Genomic DNA, 25,273 nt, shown 5'->3' on the forward strand with positions numbered 1-25,273 from the left:
GTTTAAATTGGTCTTAGTGTAAATTCCTACTTTCAATCAAGTAAGGGAACACATGTTGCTGTGTTGGAGTCCCTATTAATGGAAGAATAAAAAACTTCATACAATAACACATCAATGTGAAGTAGTGTAACACTGACAGATCCCAGTTGTCAGTGGGCAGAATCGAACCTAGAACCTATGGAGTTAAATGCATGAGCCCTCTACTGCATGAGCTGAAAACCATGTGACCCTTTGCTAAAGCTGTAGCAGACTCGTTTATCTCTAGCAGGGCTCATAGCCACTAGACAGGGGACAGGGTGCCACACCAAGAAGGCATGGTTACAGTAGTATTCATATTTTGTTAGCATCAGAGTTCTATGTCCAGTTTTTAATAGGACAGATTACAATTACATCTCACTTTAAGTATGTAAAGAGCATATTCAAGCAGAAAGTATGGTTTGTGAAATGTTATATCCAATTTATTTCTAATGTATTTGTGACGGGGTGGATCATCCCCGCACTGATATGGAGGGGGTTAATCCTTCCCTCCTAGCAGAGGAAGTCCCACTCCTGAGGCTCTGCTGGGCATGCTCCACCTGGAAGTCAGGTATAAGCCTGCAGAGCTGTTCAGTCAGGGCTGACTGCTGAGGAGGAAGGACACTTGGCAGGGGCTCCAGCCTAGGAGCCGTTACATCCCTTTCCTGTGAGAGCTAAAGAGTCAGAAACCTGGACCAGAGGCCTGCCGCTACCAGAACCCCAGGAAGTATCTGGTGCTAAGGAGCCTGGAGACCCTGATACCATATGGACTACTGCTGCAGGAGAGCCAGTAGGAAGTGACCCGGTGAGGGTGAGAGTGTGGTACCTCCCACCCTTATGAGGTCAGTGTGCTTTGGTAGGATTCCTCGCTGATCCCTTAGTGGGCTGCTCTGCTGCGGTCAGGGTCCTGGGTTGGGGCCTGGTGGAGTTGGGTGGGCCTGGGCCCCCCTACCAAGGGCTGCTACCCCCTTGTTATGGCCCCCAGTCACTAGGCCCCCTGTTTTGCCTTCAAAGGTGGCTGTATTGACTCTGGCTATTAGGCCATGCTATCCCAGTAGAGGAGGAGAATTAGGCAGACTCTGGCCATTGGGCCACACTGCCCTAGAGGCACATTGAATGAACTCTGGCAGTTAGACTGCATTACCCCACTTGGGAAGAGACAATAGACTGACCCTGGCCATTGGGCCACACTGTGCTGACTACCGGGGGGGTTAGAAAATGGATGTAGGCATAGAGAGGTGGGGTTACCTCCGCCACCCTCACTTAAGGGGTCAACAAGGTACAAAGCCTGCCATAATATCCTAATTATGTCTAAAGGATGATACCTGCCCACTGGAGAACTAATCAGTTTATTTGATATGTCAAATGATATTGAGCGTTTACATGTAAAGGTAAAAGCGTGCATCATCTTATGAATGAATAGATACAAGTTATGCTTTGTGGAGTAAATTTCAAAAAACATTTTAATGTTATTATAGGCTTATTGCTGTAGTTAAAAAAACTCTCAAGAGATACAGGAGGCAAACACACAGATTCTCAAACTCAGTCTGTGATCAAAATGACTGGTTTAATATCGAACTCCCCTTTTTATATATATTTTAAAGACTGAAGCAGAGGACTGTAACATTATAATCCCCCCCAAATATAGTGCTTAAATTAAAAAGAAAGCACAATCACTCAATTATGGTTCTTTTTTTTGTTGTTGTTTTGACATTTCCAGCTTTCATTTTTGTAAGCAGGAAATTCAGTGTAATTCCATATTGCCTGGATGACTGAAATAAGTATGTGAATAAAAGAACTTCATACACTTGGGGAGAATTATCTTAATACAGAATGAGAGAGATTGTTCAAAAAGATAAATATAGACTACACAAAAACATAGAGTTTATTCAGACCATCCATCTCTCTATTATCAAATTTACCCTCATTCCCCTGATCCTAGACTATTACTATTTTAAACTGCCTTTATAGAGCTTTATGCATTTTAAAGTGTGCCATGAATTAGATTTATGAACCATACAGTACTATGCAGCTATAATAAATGCTGGGAGAACCTACTTTAACAGATGAACATTCCTGAAAGCAAACATTATGAAATTCTGTTAAAAAGAGGTTATCAGGAATAAATGAGTTGAAATATCTAGTTTTCCAAAGTAATGGAAAATTACTAATGGCACTTTGTAGAACTAAAACTTTAAATACATTGATGTTAGTGTGCACATAGAGTACATAAATGTACTGTACAGATTAAAGAAAAAACAAATAGAAAAACATAATGAATACTATTAATATATTAGAGGGTTTATTTTTCCTCTCAAATACAGCTGTAATGAACATGTTTGTCAAGAATATCTGTTGCTTTGCAAATTAGTCTAGTAAAACTGGTTACTTTAAAAGAGCCAATTTCACAAAGCAGAAAACAATTATGAGCCAAATCAGCTGGGAGAAAGAATTTAAAGAGAATAATGTGAATGAAAATTGGGAACTGTTTAAAAACAATTTACTATCTGCTCAAAAAGCAACAATTCCACAATTGAGTAAAAAGGCTACACTGGTTAAAAAAAACAACAACCTGGCTTGGACGATGGATTGATGGATAGATAGATATGGATGGATAGATATATAAAGCAAATGAAAAAAAATGTGCAGTAGATTGAAATGAATATAAATTAGAAGCTAGGATTTGTAGAAATTAGTAAGGGAGTAAAATAACACAAGGAAAAATACATGGCCTAAAGAATTAAGGTCAATAAGAAGTACCTTTTAAAGTATATTAGGATCAGAAGCAATCCAAATTGTTGATCCATTACTAGACTGAAATGATAGAACTGTCAATAATAATGTGGAGCAGTCAGGAATATTGAATATTGAACAGAATATTCTGTTCTGTTCTGTATTTGGGAAAAAGCCAGATCTTCTCAGAGGATGGCGATGAAATTCTTTCCATTCCAATCATAACTCAGGAGGATACTAAACAGCTAATAAAGTTAGACATTTTTAAATCAGCAGGTTGTGATATTTAGCATTCAAACGTTTTTAAAAAGCTGGCCAAGGAGCTTGCTAGACTGTTCATGTTGATTTTCAATAACTCTTGGAACAATAGGAGACTAGAAGAAAGCTAATGTTTTTTCAGTATTTGTAAAAGGTTAACAGGATGACTTGGGTAATTATATAGGCCTGCTATCCTGACATGGATCCCTGTCAATACGAGCTGATATGACGTAATATAGTTAATGCCAGTTGACATGGTTTTATAGATGACTTTTTTTTACAAGATTGTAAGTTTTGGTAGGTAAAGATAATAGCATTGATGTAATGCTAATATGGGGGGACAAGGAGTCCAGGAGAGTTGGCTGTATTTTAAAGAAACCTTATTGAGGACACAGGAACAAACCATCCTGAAGTGCAGAAAGAATAGCAAATATGGCAGGCGACCTGCTTGGCTTAACAGTGAAATTTTCAGTGAGCTTAAACTCAAAAAGGAAGCTTACAAGAAGTGGAAATTTCTACAGTATAAAAATACTGCTACAGCATGCAGGGGTATAATCAGGAAGGCTAAGGCACAACTGGAGTTGCAGCTAGCAAGGGATGTGAAGAGTAACAAAAAGGATTTCTACAGGTATGTTAGCAACAAGAAGGTGGTCAAGGAAAGTGTGGGACCCTTACTGCATGGGGGAGGCAACATAGTGACAGATGTGGAAAAAGCTGAAGTACTCAATGCTTTCTTGCCTCGGCCTTCACAGACAAGGGCAGCTCCCAGAGCTGCACTGGGTAACCACAGCATGGGGAGTAGGTGAGCAGCCCTCCGTGGTGAAAGAACAGATTAAGAACTATTTAGAAAAGCTGGACATGCACAAGTCCATCGGTCCAGATCTAATGCATCAAAGGGTGCTGAGGGAGTTGGCTGATGTGATTGCAGAGCCATTGGCCATTATCTTTGAAAACTCATGGCAATTGGGTGAGGTCCCGGACGACTGGAAAAAGGCAAATATAGTGCCCACATTTAAAAAAGGGGAAAAAAAGAGAACGACAGGGAACTACAGACTGATCAGCCTCACTTCAGTCCCTGGCAAAATCATTGAACAGCCTCACTTCAGTCCCTGGCAAAATCATGGAACTTTAGCAAAGCTTCAGATACGGTCTCCCACAGTATTCTTGCCACCAAGTTAAAAAATTAGATTAGATTAGAGGAATGGACTATAAAGTGGATAGAAAGCTGGCTATATCGTTGTGCTCAAAGGGTAGTTATCAACTCAGCTCGATGTCTAGTTGGCAGCCGGTATCAAGCAAAGTGCCCCAGGCGTTGGTCCTAGGGCTGGTTTTCTTCAACATCTTTATTAATGATCTGGATGATGGGATTAATTGCACCCTCAGCAAGTTCGCAGCTGACACTAAGCTGGGGGGAGAGGTAAATACGATGGAGGGTAGGGATAGGGTCCAGAGAGACTTAGACAAATCGGAGGATTGGGCCAAAAGAAATCTGATGAGGTTCAACGAGGACAAGTGCAGAGTCCTGCACTTAGGAAGGAAGAATCCTATGCACTGCTATGGGCTGGGGGCTGACTGGCTAAGCAGCAGTTCTGCAGAAAAGGACCTAGGGGTTACAGTGGACGAGAAGTTGGATATGAGTCAACAGTGTGCCCTTGTTGCCAAGAAGGCCAATGGCATTTTGGGAGGTATAAGAGGGGCATTGCCAGCAGATCGAGGGACGTGATCGTTCCCCTCTATTCGACATTGGTGAGGCCTCATCTGGAGTACTGTGTCCAGTTTTGGGCCCCACACTACAAGAAGGATGTGGAAAAATTGGAAAGAGTCCAGCAGAGGGCAACAAAAATGATTAGGGGACTGGAACACATGACTTATGAGGAGAGGCTGAGGGAACTGGGGATGTTTAGCCTTCAGAAGAGAAGAATGAGGGGGGATTTGATAGCTGCTTTCAACTACTGAAAGGGGGTTCCAAAGAGGATGGCTCTAGACTGTTCTCAGTGGTAGCAGATGACAGAAGAAGGAGGAATGGTCTCAAGTTGCAGTGCGGGGAGATTTAGGTTGGGTATTAGGAAAAACTTTTTCACTATGAGGGTGGTGAAACACTGGAATGCGTTATCTAGGGAGGTAGTGGAATCTCCTTCCCTAGAAGTTTTTAAGGTCAGGCTTGACAAAGTCCTGGCTGGGATGATTTATTTGGGTGCGGTCCTGCTTTGAGCAGGGGGTTGGACTAGATGACCTCCTGAGGTCCCTTTCAACCCTGATATTCTATGATTCAATGATTCTATGATATTTATCAATCATCTGGAAGGAAAAAAAATGTTACTGATAAGTTTGAACATGATGCAAATATTGGGAGACTGGTAAATAATGAAGATGATATATCACTGATACAGAACAATCTGTATTCCTTGGTAAACTGTACAAAAGCCAGCACTGTGTTTCAGTATGGCCAAATGTAATGTTATGTCTAGGAACAAAGAATGCAGCCCATACTTATTATAACACTAACCTGGGAAGCAGTGACTCTGAAAAAGACTTGGGGGTCATGAGAATGGGGTAAACAACCACTGGAATGATTTACAAGGATTCTCCATCACATGACACTTTAAAATCCAGATTAGATTTTTTTTTCTAAAAGATATGCTAGTTCAAGCAAGAATGAATCCACAGAAGTCCTACACCCTGTGTTATACAGGCAGTCAGACTATATTATCACAATGGCCTTTTGTCACTGTGCCTCAGTGTGTTGCAGCTGAGAATACCAGATTCAGGACAAACTGGTGAGAAATAGGGCAGACTTATCCTGAAACTAGTGGTTATTCTATCGTAAGATACACCAACCCTATAACAGAAGTAAACTTCTGTCTCACCACCCTAGCTAACAAGAAGTCAACAATGCAGTTTCCTTAGGCATTCCAGGACTTATTTCACCACTCAGACACTAGACTTAATGATGAGGGTTTATTGAAAACCAATTTCATCAAAGTGTTCTTCTGATCTCAAAAGATTAGGCACATACCAAGGTCAATATATAACTCAGATTTTACCCAATAATCAATCAAAACTGTTGCCAATATTTTAGTAAGAGAAAAGAAACAACCATTTCAAAGTTTTTGGATCATGTTTGGAGCAGTGATGTTAGACTGCTAGATTGTACAGTCTCTGGTCACTTCCAAAAGATTGGAAAGTCCTCAGTTCATAGGCAATAAGCTCTGTTTAATGTAAATCCATACTCCAGAGATTAGAGCAGGAAAGAGGCAAAATGGAGATGCTTCCAGGGTCCTTTATATTTCTCCCATGTATATGGGATGCTCTCAGTTATAGTTTGTGGAAAATTACAGGCACAAGATGGAGTCCAGGGTCACATGAGCAAATCACATGCCCTTACTTGCTTTGATTCACAGGAGTAGCCATTACCCATATTATGGGTAATGCATCCACAGGAAGGCTCACCAGGTGGGGACAAGCTTCTTCTATGGCCCATTGAGAGAGTTAAGAGTTTAATGGGCCACCAACTTGAATGGAGGAAGTCGCCAAGGATTCTGAAAAGGCCATTGCTGCATTTGATAAGGTACTGGAGCTCAGGCCCACATCAACCTGTTTCAATCGGCTACAGTAAGGATCATGGCACCGAGATCTTGTTCTGCACACTGAGGAATGGGAAGCTTGCAACCTTCTTACAATACTCTTTATAGTTTGTCAGCTCCTCGAATGCTGAAATGAGCCTCTTGGACCTCACAGATTGTCTACAATAACAATGGACCCAGAGCCTCCAGACACCATTTTTCAGCCGTCTTAGAGTTCAGAGAAGGGACAGAATAAACTGGAAACACCTACAAACACCATTAGGGAGGCTTTTGATGGGGTGATTTATATAGACAGTTTGCTTAGCCAATGGAGAGTCAAGGCTGCTCAGTACGAAGGGACAGCCTGACTCAAAGGCTAATGGACTAGTTTTAATTTCACTTTTGAGTTGTTTGAGTCTGGAGCGGAGGGAGAAGCAGAATAGCTTATGGAATCTCTGCTTATCTCCTAGTTCCCACAAAAGGAGACTCTGAACTGCTGTGGAATCTAGTGTGTGTGTTCAAATACTTTCAGCCCTGCAGAGGCCAGCAGCCAGGGAGGCAGAGAACCAGCCCAGTGGTGGCTATCAAAAGCCAGCTGAGACTCCCAATATGACTCCACACCAAGGAGCCAGAAGTGAACCATGCCCCACCCAGGGTGGAGATTCGGTAAGATGACCCTTTCCTTTTTTGTTTTAATGTGCCAATGTTCACAGCACTGTAAGAGTCATCTCAGGACTCATCCCCAAAATACCACCAGCTTGGGAAGATGCCAGGGAGTAGCTGGGTGTTCGGAAAATTGTAATAGTTGGGAGGTGGAGAGCCACTGTCTCTTCCTTCATTAGCAGTGAGTCCAATAGAGACAAAGACAGAAGGTCTCTGGTGTTGGCACATGACTCTGGTTTTGATAAAGTGACATGCATCACCGAGGAAGTCAGTGCTGCCAAAGGTTCAAGCAATAGAGTTGGTCTGGGTACTAACACGTGAGGTGACAATCAACCGCTCATCATTGCTTGAAAGCAGTACCAGTCAGTGCTGCACTATAGCTGCTCTGATTGCTACCCAGCTTCCTTCTGTGAGAGTGTAATGCATAGGTGCTGACTCTGTGGGTACTCCAGGGCTGAACCACCCACTGAAAACAGCTGCCGCATCCACTCCTCTATCAGCACCTCCCACTTCTCCCCAGCATCTCCTGCCCACCAGCAGCCCTGCTGATCAGTAGCTACCCTTTTCCCCCCAATGTCTCCCACCCACCACAGATCAGCTGTTCTGCTGAGTGTAGGTGGCACTGGGGGAGAGGGCGGCAGCGAGGGTGGGGTACACTGAGGGGAGGGGGTGGAACGGGGCTGGAAGAGGCAGTACGGGGGTGGAGTGGGAGCAGGAAGAGGCAGGGTGGGGTCTTGGGGGAAGGGGTGGTGTGGGGCAGGGCCTGAGGCAGGCCCCGAGCACATTAGAAAGTTGGCGCCTATGGTTTAATGTTGATTTAGTTGTCGAAGAGGAAGACTGCTTTTCATCAGGTGTTAGATTTTTTTCTGGTGCTTATGTGATACCAAAGACGGAGAATGACCCTTCCTAAGTACTTTAAACAGTTGGAGTGGAGATTGCTTATGGGCATGGACGTATTACAGCCACAACAGTGTTTGAAACCCATGGACTTCAGCACTGCTGATTTTATAGACCTTTATAAAACCCTTAATTCACTTTTCCAAGCTGAAAAGTCCCAATTTTTTTTAATCTCTTCTCATATGGAACCTGTTCCTTAATCATTTTTGTTGCTCTTCTCTGTACTTTTTCCAATTCTAATATCTTTTCTGAGATTTGGTGAACAAAACTAACTGTATACTGTATTCAAGGGATGGGCATACCATGGATTTTTATGGTGGCATTATGATATTTTCGGTCTTCTTATCTATCCCTTTCCTAATGGTTTCCTAACATTGTTAGCTTTTTTAACTGCCTGTGCACATACAGCAGATAAGTTCAGAAATATTTACTACTCCAAAATCTTTCTTGAGTAGTAGATCCCATCATGTTGAGTATATATAGTTGGGATAATGTTTTCCAAAGTGCATTACTTTGCATCAGCTTCTACAAAAGGCAACATGGCCTAGATAAAACACTAAACCAGCACTCAGAAGACCTGGGTTTTATTCCTGGCTCTGCCACTAGCCTGCAGGGTGACCTTGGGCAAGCACTTCACTACTCTGTGCCTCAATTTCCCCATCAGTAAAATGGTAATAATGATACTGACTTCCTTTGTAAAGCCCTTTGAGATCTACTGATGAAACAAGTTATATAAGGATTAGGTATTATTAATATCAGTTTTAGGTAAAATCTCAAAAGAATTTAATAATTTTATATATATAATCAGATGGCCTGTGATACAATTGCTCTAATTATGGTTCATAGATTTTAAAGATCACAAGGAACTGTTATGAATATTGAGTATGACTTGATTAACCCAGGCCCTAAAATTTCACACAAGGATTATTGCATCTAGTCCAATAACTTGTATTTTCACTATCATATTTTTCAATAGGACATCCAAATCTTCTTTTAAAGACTTGAAACAATTGATTTACCATGTTACTTGGTAATTCACTTTTGTGGTTAAATACCCTCATTGTTAAAATTGTCTTAAATTATTTTATTCTCCATGTAGGTACTTAAACATAGTAATCAAGTCATCTCTAGTCTTCTCTTTAATAATTAAATAGATTGAGATCCTTTAGTCTCTCATTGCAAGTCATGTTTTGTGGACTACAAATCATCCTTGTAGTTCTTCTCTTTCCATTATAGCACTTGTGGTGATTTCTTTACACTTTTTGAAACCATCAATGAAATTTTCCATGCTTTATTTCAGTACAAAAAGTAAGATTTTTATTGAAATTAAAAAGGAAAAACATGTAGCTATTTTAAAGTAGAAGGATAAATTAAGTTTTCGCCTTTTGAAAAAAAGCTTTGGCAAGCTTTTTATTTTAGTAGCTTCACAGTAGAAGAACTGGTGGGAGAAAGCTATTATTTGAAATAGTCCTCAGCAAGGAGATGAGCCTTTGAATGTTCAGGAGAATTTTGGTTTTGAGTTATGGACTTTTGGAAGTCCATATCTGGACAGTCTGGACCATATTTGGAAGTCCATATCTGAACAGTCCATTTTTTTTTACAGGGATTTTCCACTAAGCTTCTAAACTAACGAACTGACTTCTGCAAACTAATGGAAAGACTCCTGTTGATATCAGTGGGCTTTGGATCAGGCCCAAAGGGAATAATTAAATAAAGCTGTGCTGTGTACACATGCTTGTCAAATTTTGCTTCAAAGTATAAAAAATTCCAAAGATGGTGGAAAAATGAGGCAAGGGCTCCACATTTCAATCCCTATTGTTCATAAATTATTTTACATTAGCACCTAGAGTCCTTTTATTTAAGAATGCTGCGGCTTTATTTCAAAACCAGGCATGACTGATTGTCTAACTTGTGAGATCGCATCCTGCATATACAATTTATTTTCTCCCTTTATTTTGAGCATATGCTGCTACTTTATTGGAACCACACCTAAGAAACCATTAAAATGTATTTGTGTGAAATTTACATATTGTGTGTATTTGTTTTTCCTCCAAACTGCTGATTTAAATTATTATCCTTTCATGCACATGACCTTAGTGTTTCAGACTGTTAAATCAGGCAGATTTTTTTGTACTCATAGCTGTATTTTGTGAGTGAACACAACAAAAATACTGTATAGCAAAACGAGGCATGACATTTTTGTTTATCCACCGTGAAAAACGTAATAAAATATAGCCATAAGCATTGCAATGTACAAGGTAAAATCAACCTGAAATGTCAAAATATAACAATTCAATCTTAATGGAGTGTCCACAGTGACACAAAAGCTGCTGACAAAATTGTGACATTCTAAATCCTGAAAAGCTAAAAGTGCACTAGTACCAGGTTAAAAAATATATATATATATTATACAGAAATACCTATATTGAAAAAAATGCACCACCAGCAATACTGAAATATCAATACAGCTAGAATGTCATAAAACAATGCATTTCAACTTTTTTTTTTCCATTTTCAAACCCCTAAAGTTTTGAAACCTAGTGCAGACCACTTTGGAAATCTTAGACATGGACTGCAGACCCGCAGGGATCCATGAACCAGAGGCTGAAAACCACTGCCATAAGAGCACTGGTCCATAGGAGATACAATTTCTCTTTCTCACCATGGAGGTGGTCAGACACACAAGGATGAGCACTCAGACTTCAGTGGGATCTGGATTAGGACTACAATCCCATTCCCCACTGTTTACCCACAGAAGAACCAGACACAAATGCAACTTTTTTTTAAAAAAAGGTAAAGTTACTTACTAATTCCTTGAGTTATAAATTGCTCTATAGATACTTCATGCATTATAGAAACATAGGACTGAAAGGGACCTTGAGAGGTCATCTAGTCCAGTCCCCTGCCCTCATGACAGGACTAAGTATTATCTAGACCATTCCTGACAGCTCTTTGGAGATTAAGAGCAGATTAGACAATGATGGTGATTCCACAACCTTTCTAGGCAATTTATTCCAGTGCTTAACTACCCTGACAGTTAGGAATTTTTTCCTAATGTCCAACCTAAGCTGCCCTTGCTGCAAGTTAAGTCCATTGCTTCTTGTCCTGTCCTCAGATGTTAAGGAGAACAATTTTTCTCTCTACTCCTTGTAACAACTTTTTTTTATATTTGAAAACTTATGTCCCCTCAGTCTTCTCTTCTTCAGACTAAACAAACCCATTTTTTTTCAATTTTCCCTCAGAGGTCATGTTTTCTAGACTTTTAATGATTTTTTTTTTTTGTTCTCTGGATTTTCTCCAATTTGTCCATATATTTCCTAAAATGTGGCACGCAGAACTGGACACCGTACTCTATTTGAAGCTTAATCAGCGTGGAGTAGAGCGGAAAAATTACTTTTCGTGTCTTGCTTACAACACTCCTGCTAATACATCCCAGAATGATGTTTGCTTTTTTGTCACAGTGTTGTACTGTTGACTTATATTTAGCTTGTGATCCCTTTCAGAGTACTTCAGATCCCTTTCACAGGACTCCTTCCTAGGCAGTCATTTCCCATTTTGTATGTGTGCAACTGATTGTTCCTTCCTAATTGTAGTTCTTTGCATTTGTCCTTATTGAATTTCATCCTATTGACTTCAGACCATTTCTCCAGTTTGTCCAGTTCATTTTGAATTTAATCCTAACCTCCAAAGCACTTGCAACTCCTCCCAGCTTAGTATCATCCACAGACTTTATAAGTGTACTCTCTATGCTATTACTGAAATAACTGATGAAGATATTGAACAGAACCAGACCCAGAACTGATCCCTGTGGGACCCCACTTGTTATGCCCTTATAGCTTGACTGAACTACTCATAGCTACTCTCTGGGAATGGTTTTCCAACCAGTTATGCACCCATGGTATAGTAGCTCCATCTAGGTTGTACTTCCCTAGTTTGTTTATGAGAAGGTCATGTGAGCCAGTATCAAAAGCCCTACTAATGTCAAGATATATCACATCTTCCATTTCCCCTGTAGTAGGGTGGGCACCAGCTCTTGCCCTGAAGGGCTGAAAAGCCGGGCTGGGGGCTAGAAGCTGGGCTGAGTGGGGAAGTATCCACAGCTGGGCCATGCCCCGATCAGGGCCCAGCTGGCCCTTATAAAGGCTGGGAGCTCGACGCTCAGGGAGATTCTCTCTGGCTGGAGAGAGAATCATAGACTATCAGGGTTGGAAGGGACCTCAGGAGGTCATCTAGTCCAACCCCCTTGCTCAAAGCAGGACCAATCCCCAATTTTTACCCCAGATCACTAAATGGCCCCCTCAAGGATTGAACTCACAACCCTGGGTTTAGCAGGCCAATGCTCAAACTGCTGAGCTATCCCTCCCCCCCGAAAGGAGGTGAGATGCATGTTTCTGCCTGGTTACGAACCAGGGCCCTTTCGCGTGTCAGGCAAACATGATAACCACTACACTACAGAAACCCAGGCCTGGCTGTGGGGGAACTCACCCGGGGGACCTAGAGTGAGGCAAGGCTGGGGAAAGGCCTCAGGAGCTGGGAAGCCCTAGGCCAGCAACTCCCCAGGCTGCAGGGCCTGGTCCAGGCCCATATAGGTATTGGGGTTGCAGAGGGGCAGCCTGAGGGTGGGTAAAGGCAGCCAGTCCAAACCCCTTGTTGCCTGTGATTGGCTTTTACACTGTAGTCCACCCCAGGGTGCGGGGCTAGATGGAGACAGGCCTGACTGAGGTGATGTGGGGATAGTGGGTGAGGGTTCCCCAGGGTGGGATACCCAGGGATTGGCGGTACTGCCAGGGGGCAGCACACAAGGCAAGAGGACCAGATCCTGGGAGGGACTGGGCCCAGTGGTAAGGTGGATCACCAGCCTGCAGAGGGCGCTCTGGGCTGGAAATCTAGCTAATTCCCAAGGACGACCAGCAGGAGGAGCTGCCAGGTGAGTCTGAATGCTTACAAGTGGTGGAGAATGCGGGCACGAGTGGTCTGCTCCTGAAGCAAGGGGCAGAACACGGGGCTAAGTGAAATGTGCCACATCACAAGTGACAGAACTGCTGCTGGAGAAACAGGGGATGATGGATCCCATGTACATGGGGGTGTACTATGCGGAGGCCCCAGGTGTCATCACTGGGTAGGCTCTGGGGGCATCAGCCCAGCAGAATGGGACAGAAGAGCTGCAGGGACTTCAGGGGACCCAACAGGGACTGTGGGAGATGTTGGGGGCCCTCCAAGAGCAGGTTTACCATCTGGTGAGGGAGCAGCAGGCCCTGCAGACACTCCTTGGACAGGAATTTGAAAGAGACAGTGGAGGGCGTGGGCCAGGAGGTCCATGGTAAGGGCTTCCTATGCCTGTGGTCAGACAGGACACCTAAGACTGGACTGTCCCTACAGGGCTGGAGGCAGGGTACCTCACCCCAAAACGGGACGACACCCAATCCCTCAAGCAGCCTGCTGGGTGAGGGAACCCAGGTGGCTGTGGGCGTGTTGGGCCTGCGGGCAAAGGGGACACCTAGAGTGGGAGTGCCCCACCCCAAGGAACATGGCCCTGGGCAACCCAGGGAGGGTTGACCCGGCGAGGGACGAAGAAAAGATGCCAAGGCCCGGGGCAGCATGGAGGCGGGATGCCTGCTGGGCTGCCTGCACCTGGGCATATAAAAAGGCACTGCCCCCTCAGGAGAACTGAGGAGAGGCCGGAGGAGGTGCCTGTGCGGCCGGAAGGGCCAAAACTGACAGAAGCAGCAACCGGGATGGAGGGATCCCTGTGGGAGCCGGGAACCCAGACTGTCATGGGGTTAGTTGCTGAGGAGGAGACCCAGACAATGTGGGCCCAGTGGGAGGCTGGGACCCAGGTGGGGGGCAAGCGGGAAACCCCGGGGACTCAGACCCTGAGTGAGGGGGGACTGGAGGACCCAGATCTATGGGCACGGCTCGATGCCATGGAACGGGCCCACCAGAGGGCAGAGACACAGGTTAGGGAGATGTCCCGAGCCTTGCAGGCTGCAGAAAGAAAATGTGAGAGTCTGGAGGGGCAGCCCTGGAGGGCTAACTTCGGGGAGCGCAGACTGAGAGGCCCCTCTTCTCCCTGGAGTGGGGGTTTTGAGGGGTGTGTGTGTAGCGGGGTGGTCACCCGCTCTTGCCCTGAAAGGCTGAAAAGCAAGCCCTTGGAGAGGGCTGTGGGCTAGAAGCTGGGGTGAGTGGGGAAGTAGTCACAATTGGGCCATACCCCAATCAAGGCCCAGCTGGCCCTTATAAAGGCTGGGAGCCAGAAGCTCAGGGAGACTCTCTCTGGCTGGAGAGAGAGACAGGCCTGGCTTTGGGGGAACTCACCCGGGGGACCTAGAGTGGGGCCAGGCTGGGGAAAGGCCTCAGGAGCTGGGAAGCCCTAGGCCAGCAACGTCCCAGGCCCATATAGGTATTGGGGTTGCAGAGGGGCAGCCTGAGGGTAGGTAAAGGCAGCCAATCCAAAGCCCTTGTTGCCTGTGATGATTGGCTTTTATACTGCAGTCCACCCCAGGGTCCGGGGCTAGACTGTGACTGGCAGTAGCCACGACTGAGGCGACATGGGGATAGTGGGTGAGGGTTCCCCGGAGTATGGAAACCCAGGGAGTGGGGGTACTGCCAGAGGGGCAGCACCCAAGGCAAGGGCACCAGGTCCTGGGAGGGACCGGGGGCCAGTGGTAAAGCGAATCACCGGCCTGCAGAGGGCGTTCTGGGCTGGAAATCGAGCTAATTCCCAAGAACGACAAGCAGGAGGCAGCGCCGGGTGAGTCCGAACGCTTAAACCCCCCATCCACAAGGCTCGTTACCTTGTCAAAGAAAGCTATCAGATTGGTTTGCCATGATGTGTTCTTGACAAATCCATGCTGGCTGTTGTTTAGCACTTTATCTTCTAGGTGTTTGCAAATTGATTGCTTAATTTGCTCCATTGTCTTTGTGGGTACTGAAGTTAAGATGACTGGTCCGTAATTCCCCAAGTTGTCCTTATTTCCCCTTTTATACATGGCCACTACATTTGCCCTTTTCCAGTCCTCTGGAATCTCTCCCAGCTTCGATGACTTTTCAAAGATAATCACTAATGGCTCAATACCTCCTCACTCTGCTCCTTGAGTATTCTAGGATTTATTTCATCAGGCCCTAGTGACTTGAAGAAAAATATAACTGGTCTAAGTAAATTTTAATTTGTGTTTTTTTCCCTATTTTCGCTTCTGATCCTACCTCATTTTCACTCACATTCACTGTGTTAGACATCCAATCTCTACTAACCTTTCTGGTGAAAACTGAAACAAAGTCATTTAACACTTCTGCCATTTCCACATTTTCTGTTATTGCCTTCCCCCCTTACCTTATTGAGTAAAGGGTCTACCCTGTCCTTGGTCATCATCTTGCTTTCAATGTTTTCTTATTTTCTTGGACTTAGATATTTGGATTTAGATCTGTTTTCAAAATTAAACTTTAATAACTTACACCCATCCCTATTTTTTCCTGTCATACATTGGAAGTCAGATATTTTACAGGTGTTTAAGCATATTAGATTAACACTATTATCATTATAAACCAAACTCATAATGTCATAAAAATGATAGCAAGTTAAATTTGAAAGGATCTATTGTCCATAAATTCATTAATATAGAAATAGAGGGTAATATCATTAATGCCAATCAATTCCCATATCATCCATTCCCTTATCTTGCTTGAGATGGATGTCAAACTGACAGGCCAATAATTACCTAGGTCATCCCATTTACCCTTTCTAAATACTGGCACAACATTAGCTTTCTTCCAGTCTTCTAGAACATTCCTAGTGTTCCAAGATTTATTGAAATCAGCATTAAGTCCAGTGAGCTCCTCTCAGCCAGCTCTTTTAAAACTCTTGAATGCAAGTTATTGGACCAATTGATTTAAAAATGGTGCACTAAAGTAGCCACAGTTTAACATGCTCCTGAGATGATGATGGAATGAAAACCATCATCATATGATATGACTACATCATCTGTTTTCTCTTCCAAATTCAGAATAGAAATATGTCCACATCTTCTGGAAATTTTGAAAGAAAAAGTCTACTATTCCTTTTCTAAATGGATTTTTTTTTCAGAATTTTGGAAATTCTGAAAGAATTGGAAAGAATTTTTAACTTTTCACTAGCTGTGTTGACTACCTGAGAGAAGAGCACCAGAAGGAACACCACAGAGTTAAAAGTATCAAATCATGATATTTTCAGCTTACAAACGCTGAAGATATTTTCTATTGTTAATATAGCAAGGACAGTAGTCTGAGCAATAAGAAAGAGGAGTTGGAAATTCCGCCTGATGGGAAGAAATTTCATATAATTGGAATTACTGAAAACTGGTAGGATGATTCACATTAATTGAATATTAAAATCACTGGTTATAACTATGGTAGGAAGGTAAGAATGAGTAAAGAGATGGGGGGTGGTATCGGCAATGAAGTCACCATTACCTGTTTCAGAGTCTCGTAACTCAGAAATGCAGGATCTGGAAAGCATATGGATCAATATGCTGACTAACAAAGCACAGTAGGGGATGATGACTGGGATCTGCTAACAGATGAAAAAATTAAAATAAAGAAGAGGATGAGCTACTCCATAAGCACCTGTTTGTAAGACAAAGCTTTTTTGTTATGGGGAATTTCATTTTGGAGATGCATGCTGGAGGCCTCATGCAGTCAGTAGGAAAATTTCACTTGAATTTCTAAAAATTATAGATAATTTCCTAACACAAGACATTATACTCTGCATGAGGTATCTTTTATTGGACCCTGTGACAGGGTGCTGTGCAAAGGGTTGCTGATTCAACCCTCTGTCATGCCAGCTCCAATTTAGGGGAATAAATTAGAGCTGGTCCTAATTGGGGAAGCAGAGATAGCTGTCGCCTAATTAGCGTGGGGCTGTATAAAAGTCTCAGGGGAAGGAAGCCAAGGGGGGAGCAGAAAGAAAGGGAAAAGGTAGGGAGTGGAAGCAGGGAGGTAGCTCTCCCCTCCCTCCTGCCTGCAGATGGTAAAGGGCCAACTGTACATTGTTAAATGGTGATGGGAACAACCCTATGAATAAACTGCACTAGTGGTTACTAACCGAAGGGACTCAGAGTGACTTTATGGACCTTGCAGAAGCAGGAACCGAGGGAGCTCCGTCACACTCTGCTGCAGACACCATGATAAAGAAAATGAATCAATCACTGTACTGGACGTTAATTATCTAAGTGCCAGTGATTACGATCTGGTAACATCAAATATAGGCAAACGGAGGACAGTGCCAACCACTAATATATTTATTTGATGCTTCAAAAGGTCTAATTTTCCAAAGATAAAGAAAATTATCAGCAAAGTTGACTCGGAAGAAAAGCTTAGACAGAAAAATGTACATAAAAAGTGTGCAGTGGAATTTTTAAATGCCCCAAAATACCATGATTTCACAATTTAAAAAAAAGGACAACTTTGGCTGAAAGCCCACCCTGGTTCAGTGGCAAAGTGAAGGAAACAATTAAAAATAAAAATGCAGTGTATAACAAATGGGGGAGGGAAACAGATATTAATCAATGAAATTAGAAATTAAGTGTATTAAATTGATGAGGAGCAGAAGACCCCAGGGGAAAGTCCTTAAGACAATAAGGACAGATTTCATAGCAAATCTTAGCAATGGTATTGGCCCGTACTAGATGGAAATGGTAAAATTGTTAATAATGATGAAGACACAGAAGTTGTGAAGTCCAAAACTATAACTGGGTTCAAAAGAGAATTAGGTAAGTTCATGTAGGATAGGTCCATCAATGCCTATTAGCCAATATGGTCAGGGATGCAACCCCATGATCTGGGTGTCCCTAGCCTGTGTGTGCTAGAAGCTGAGAGTGGACAACAGGAGATGGATCAACTGATGATTGCCTGTTATGTGCATACTCTGAAGCACTTGGCATTGCCCACTGTCGGAAGATAAGATACTGGGCTGGATGGACCATTGGTCTGCCCAGTATGGCCATTCTTATTTCTTAAGTGTTCAATAAATATTTCTCTTCTGTGTTTGGAAAGATGCAGAATGATGTACTCATATCATAACTGTACGTTCAAGTACAGTAGAACCTGAGTTATGAACACCTCAGGAATGGAGGTTGTTCATAACTCTGAAACGTTCGTAACTATGAACAAAACATTATGGTGGTTATTTCAAAAGTTTACAACGGAACATTAACTTAATACAGTTTTGAAACTTTACTATACAAAACAAAAATGCTGCCTGTAACCAACTTAATTCAAATAAAGCACAGAAACAGCTTCCTTACCTTGTCAAATCTTTTTTCTTTTTTTTTAAACTTTCCCTTTATTTTTTTAGTAGTTTATATTTAACACAGTACTGTGTTATATTTGCTATTTTTGTGTCTGCTGCTGCCTGATTGCATACTTCCAGTTCCAAATGAAATGTGTGGTTGACAGGTCAGTTCAAAACTGGTGTTTAATAACTATGAGATTCTACTGTACTTTTCAGTCTATTTGTAACTCAGGATGATCTTAGAATATTTTTTCTACAGAGACATTTTTAAATCAGCATAACTGGATAACTTGCACCAAATCTAAAAGAGCTGTTTTAGGAGACTTCTGGCCCAATGACATTAATTTTTTAAAATAAATTTTAGAATATGTGGGAAATTCCAGAACATTGGTCGAGTAAAAATCTAGAACTTTCTGCAAATATAAGATCCAAGATAGTCAAATGGAATGGAGAGCTGTACAGGGCATAGATGGATGGAGCATAACACAAAAGGATCTCCAATTATCCAGGGAAGAAAAACAATCTTTCTTGGAGTTTCTATGCTAAGAAGTATGGAAATAATGTTCTGCAAATGACAGATGGACAACAGAATGGTCTGCTGTTTCTTGTAGCCAGGACATGAAATGTGACTAAGATTGGACAGTCTTCTCATATCAGCACTAGTGACACTGCTTCACAAAATACCTCACAGATTGTAGGTGACTTCTGGGAGCTTGGAAGGCTGCTGAAGGAGAAGAATGTCCAAGTGAGCTTCTCTGAGATAATTTCCATCCATGGAGTGAACGAAGAAAAACAACAGTAGATTCTGGAAGTGAAGTGTTAGCTAAGTAAATTGTATAAGGTACAGGGGTATGGTACATTGGAACATTGATCCATCTTCAATGGGAAGAGGGACCAGTACATTTTGAACTGCCTCCATTTCAGCAAAAGGGGAGTCAATCTTCTAGGGGACAGGCTGGCTAAATTAGATAACGAACAACAAAAAGGGAGGGTGAAAAGAGGGAACAAATGTGGACACAATTAGCACAAAATCAATCAATGCACTGAGGGACATGAGAATAAATTACTTAATTGCCTATACACAATTTAGGAACCTGGGTAGTAAACAAGTAGAACTGGAATTGGTCATTCATTAACAAATTCAACTTAGTTAGCATTACTGTAATATGGTGAAAAGATTGGTAGGATTAGAATAATAAAATCAATAGAGAGGGAGAGAAAGACAGAAGGAATGAATATAAATCAGAATGGTAGAAAATTGATAGAGAGCAAAAGGACAAGGAGAAAAGTATGACCAGGATATTTAGGAAAAATAAAGAGTTTTAAGCTTATGGCGGGGGGGGGGGGGGGGGGGGAAGCAATCCTAAGAATAGTTCTGGTCCATTACTAGACGGAAATGGTAGAACTGTTAATAATGCAGAAAAGGCAGAAGTGTTCAATACATATTTGTGTTTGTTATTTGAGGAACAAAGCCAGATGAGTGTGTAGTCATATTGCATGACAAAATGCAGAGTTCCAGTAGTAACTCAGGAGGATTTTAAACTGCAGCTACAAAAGATAGACACTTTCCAATCAGGAGGTCCAGATAACTTGTATCCAAGTGTTTTAAAAGATCTGTCATAGGAGCTCTCTGGACTGTTCATGTTGATTTTCAAGAAGTCTTGAACACTGTGGAAGTTCCGGAGGACCTGGGGAAAGCCAATGTTGTGGCAATATTTAAAAAGTGTAAATAGGATGACCCCGATAACTATAAGCCTGTCAGCCTGACATCAATCCTAGACAAAATAATGGAACAGTTGATATGGGATTCAATTAAGAAAGAATAAAGGGAGGATAATTGCCAATCAATCGGTTTATGGAAAACAGATCTTGTCTGTCTTGATTTTTATGACATTACAAATTTGGTTGATAAAGGTAAGAACATTGTTCTAATATATTTAGACTTGTCTACAGTCTTTGATTTTGTAACTCAATATTTTGATTAAAAATTAGAATGAAGTAAAATGGCACACATTAAATGGATTAAAAGCTGGCTAACTTATTAGCCTCAAAATGTAATTGTAAATGGGGAAACATCACTGAGCATGTGTGTTTCCAGTGGGGTCCCAAAGGGATAGGTTCTTGACCCTATGACAATTAACATTTTTATCAGTGATAGGAAGAAAACAAAATCATCACTGATAAAGTTTGCAGATGACACAAAAATGGGGAAGTGGTAAATACTGAAGAGAACAGTTCACTGGCACCGGGTGATATGGATTGGTTGGTAAGCTATGTACAAATAGTATGAGTTTTAATATGGCCAGTGCAAGTTCATACATCTAAGGGGAAAAATACAGGCCTTAATTCCAGGATGGTAAAATTATCCTGGGAAGCAGTGACTCTGAAAAAGAATTGGGGGTCATGCTAGATAATAAGTTGAACATGGACTCTCAGTACAGTGCTCTGGCCCAAAGAAATAATGCAATCCTTTGATGTATAAATGGGAATAGTTGGTAGGAGTAGAGCAGTTATATTGCCTCTCTATTTGGCATTGGTAGGACTGCAACTGGAATTCTGTGTCCGGTTGTGATACTCACAATTCAAGAAGAGTGTCGAGAAATTGGAAAGGTTCAGAAAAGAGTCAGAAGAATGATTAAAGGACTGATAATCATGTCTTATAATGGTTCTCAAGGAACTCAGTCTATTTAGCTTATCCAAGCCCTGGTCTACACTAGGACTTTAGGTCGAATTTAGCAGCGTTAAATGGATGTAAACCTGCACCCGTCCACACGATGAAGCCCTTTATTTCGACTTAAAGGGCTCTTAAACTCAATTTCCGTACTCCACCCCTGACAAGTGGATTAGCGCTTAAATCGGCCTTGCCGGGTCGAATTTGGGGTACTGTGGACACAATTCGACGGTATTGGCCTCCAGGAGCTATCCCAGAGTGCTCCATTGTGACCGCTCTGGACAGCACTCTCAACTCAGATGCACTGGCCAGGTAGACAGGAAAAGAACCGCAAACTTTTGAATCTCATTTCCTGTTTGCCCAGCGTGGCAAGCTGCAGGTGACTATGCAGAGCTCATCAGCAGAGGTGACCCTGATGGAGTCCCAGAATCGCAAAAGAGCTCCAGCATGGACTGAACGGGAGGTACGGGATCTGATCGCTGTATGGGGAGAGGAATCCGTGCTATCAGAACTCCGTTCCAGTTTTCGAAATGCCAAAACATTTGTCAAAATCTCCCAGGGCATGAAGGACAGAGGCCATAACAGGGACCCGAAGCAGTGCCACGTGAAACTTAAGGAGCTGAGGCAAGCCTACCAGAAAACCAGAGAGGTGAATGGCCGCTCCGGGTCAGAGCCCCAAACATGCCGCTTCTATGATGAGCTGCATGCCATTTTAGGGGGTTCAGCCACCTCTACCCCAGTCGTGTTGTTTGACTCCTTCAATGGAGATGGAGGCAACACGGAAGCAGGTTTTGGGGACGAAGAAGATGATGAGGAGGTTGTAGATAGCTCACAGCAAGCAAGCGGAGAAACCGGTTTTCCCGATAGCCAGGAACTGTTTCTCACCCTGGACCTGGAGCCAGTACCCCCCGAACCCACCCAAGGCTGCCTCCTGGACCCGGCAGGCAGAGAAGGGACCTCCGGTGATTGTACCTTTTAAAATACTATACATGGTTTAAAAGCAAGCATGTGAAAGGATTAATTTGCCCTGGCATTCGTGGCTCTCCTGGATGTACTCCCAAAGCCTTTGCAAAAGGTGTCTGGGGAGGGCAGCCTTATTGCATCCTCCATGGTAGGACACTTTACCACTCCAGGCCAGTAACACGTACTCGGGAATCATTGTACAACAAAGCATTGCAGTGTATGTTTGCTGGCGTTCAAACAACATCCATTCTTTATCTCTCTGTATTATCCTCAGGAGAGTGAGATATCATTCATTGTCACCTGGTTGAAATAGGGTGCTTTTCTTCAGGGGACACTCAGAGGAGCCCGTTCCTGCTGGGCTGTTTGCCTGTGGCTGAACAGAAATGTTCCCCGCTGTTAGCCATGGGGAGGGGGGAGGGTTGAGGGGGTAGCCACGCGGTGGGGGGGAGGCAATATGCGACCTTGTAACGAAAGCACATGTGCTATGTATGTAATGTTAACAGCAAGGTTTACCCTGAAAGAGTGTAGCCACTGTTTTATAAAATGTGTCTTTTTAAATATTGCTGTCCCTTTTTTTTTCCTCCACCAGCTGCATGTGTTTCAATGATCACAGGATCTTCTCCTTCCCAGAGGCTAGTGAAGATTAGAAAGAAAAAAAAAAACGCACTCGTGGTGAAATGTTCTCTGAGCTCATGCTGTCCTCCCACACTGACAGAGCACAGACGAATGCGCGGAGGCAAATAATGTCAGAGTGCAGGAAAGCACAAAATGACCGGGAGGAGAGGTGGCGGGCTGAAGAGAGTAAGTGGCGGGCTGAAGACAGGGCTGAAGCTCAAATGTGGTGGCAGCGTGATGAAAGGAGGCAGGATTCAATGCTGAGGCTGCTGGAGGATCAAACCAGTATGCTCCACTGTATGGTTGAGCTGCAGCAAAGGCAGCTGGAGCACAGACTGCCACTACAGCCCCTGTGTAACCAACCGCCCTCCTCCCCAAGTTCCATAGCCTCCACACCCAGACGCCCAAGAACGCGGTGGGGGGGCCACCGGCCAACCAGCCACTCCACCACAGAGGATTGCCCCCAAAAAAGAAGGCTGGCATTCAATAAATTTTAAAGTTGTAAACTTTTAAAGTGCTGTGCTTAAAGTGCTGTGTGGCATTTTCCTTCCCTCCTCCACCACCCCTCCTGGGCTACCTTGGTAGTCATCCCCCTATTTGTGTGATGAATGAATAAAGAATGCATGAATGTGAAGCAACAATGACTTTATCGCCTCTGCAAGCGGTGATCGAAGGGAGGAGGGGAGGGTGGTTAGCTTACAGGGAAGTAGCGTGAACCAAGGGGCGGGGGGTTTCATCAAGGAGAAACAAACAGAACTTTCACACCATAGCCTGGCCAGTCATGAAACTGGTTTTCAAAGCTTCTCTGATGCGTACCGCGCCCTCCTGTGCTCTTCTAACCGCCCTGGTGTCTGGCTGCGTGTAACCAGCAGCCAGGCAATTTGCCTCAACCTCCCACCCCACCATAAATGTCTCCCCCCTACTCTCACAGATATTGTGGAGTGCACAGCAAGAAGTAATAACAGTGGGAATATTGGTTTCACTGAGGTCTAAGTGAGTCAGTAAACTGCGCCAGCGCGCCTTTAAACGTCCAAATGCTCAGCCTGTAGTTGAACAGCTCCTGACTACTGTCCAGGCTGCCTGTGTATGGCTTCATGAGCCATGGCATTAAGGGGTAGGCTGGGTCCCCAAGGATAACTATAGGCATTTCAACATCCCCAACAGTTATTTTCTGGTCTGGGAATAAAGTCCCTTCCTGCAGCTTTTGAAACAGACCAGAGTTCCTGAAGATGCGAGCGTCATGTACCTTTCCCGGCCATCCCACGTTGATGTTGGTGAAACATCCCTTGTGATCCACCAGAGCTTGCAGCACTATTGAAAAGTACCCCTTGCGGTTTATGTACTCGCCGGCTTGGTGCTCCGGTGCCAAGATAGGGATATAGGTTCCGTCTATGGCCCCACCATAGTTAGGGAATCCCATTGCAGCAAAGCCATCCACTATGACCTGCACATTTCCCAGGGTCACTACCCTTGATATCAGCAGATCTTTGATTGCGTGGGCTACTTGCATCACAGCAGCCCCCACAGTAGATTTGCCCACTCCAAATTGATTCCCAACTGACCGGTAGCTGTCTGGCGTTGCAAGCTTCCACAGGGCTATCGCCACTCACTTCTCAACTGTGAGGGCTGCTCTCATCTTGGTATTCATGTGCTTCAGGGCAGGGGAAAGCAAGTCACAAAGTTCCATGAAAGTGCACTTACGCATGCGAAAGTTTTGCAGCCACTGGGAATCGTCCCAGACCTGCAACACTATGCGGTCCCACCAGTCTGTGCTTGTTTCCCGAGCCCAGAATCGGCGTTCCACAGCATGAACCTGCCCCATTAGCACCATGATGCATGCATTGGCAGGGCCCATGCTTTCAGAGAAATCTGTGTCCATGTCCTGATCACTCACATGACCGCGCTGATATCGCCTCCTCGCCCGGTATCGCTCTGCCAGGTTCTGGTGCTGCATATACTGCTGGATAATGCATGTGGTGTTTAATGTGCTCCTAATTGCCAAAGTGAGCTGAGCAGCCTCCATGCTTGCCTTGGTATGGTGTCCGCACAGAAAAAAGGCACGGAACGATTGTCTGCCGTTGCTCTGACGGAGGGAGGGGCGACCGACGACACGGCTTACAGGGTTAGCTTCAGGGAGCTAAAATCAACAAAGGGGGTGGCTTTACATCAAGGAGTATTTCAGGCAGGACTTCACGGAGGGTTCCAATAAGAAATGGTGCACCTAAGTTATTGTTCTTATTGGAACAAGGAGGTTAGTCTGGCCTCTGATTGATACATGGCTAGATTTACCTCGCTGCACCTTCTCTGTGAGCGACTGCAGTGTGACCTGGAGGAAAGAGTCCCCTAGACGGGGGGCGGGAGGGAGCAAATGAGTAAAAAACAAATCTGGTCTATTTCTTGTTTTGATCCACTCCATCTATCTTTTACATCTTTGGCTGGCAGCAGACAGTGCAGAAGGACTGCATGCCATCCACATCTCAGGGCTGCTCGGCAGAAGATGGTACAATACGACTGCTAGCCATCCTCATCTTTTGCCTGCCAGGCAGAAGATGATGCAATAGGACTGCTAGCAATCCATATTGCCTGCCTGCTCACCATAAGATAGTTCAATAGGACTGACTGCAGGACTAA

General features: G+C 43.6%; 1 protein-coding gene and 1 non-coding gene across 2 annotated transcripts in view; both read right to left on the reverse strand.

Annotated features, from left to right (window-relative positions):
* Positions 1–25,273, reverse strand: part of LOC122464966 (protein eyes shut homolog) — a 210,696-nt gene that overhangs the window by 155,258 nt on the left and 30,165 nt on the right. The gene's annotated exons all lie outside the window — the stretch shown is intronic.
* Positions 12,516–12,588, reverse strand: TRNAV-GAC. Its single transcript has one exon. It is a non-coding gene; the product is annotated as a tRNA-Val (tRNA).

Source organism: Chelonia mydas, chromosome 3 (assembly GCF_015237465.2).
Source record: "Chelonia mydas isolate rCheMyd1 chromosome 3, rCheMyd1.pri.v2, whole genome shotgun sequence".
NCBI lineage: Eukaryota > Metazoa > Chordata > Testudines > Cheloniidae > Chelonia > Chelonia mydas.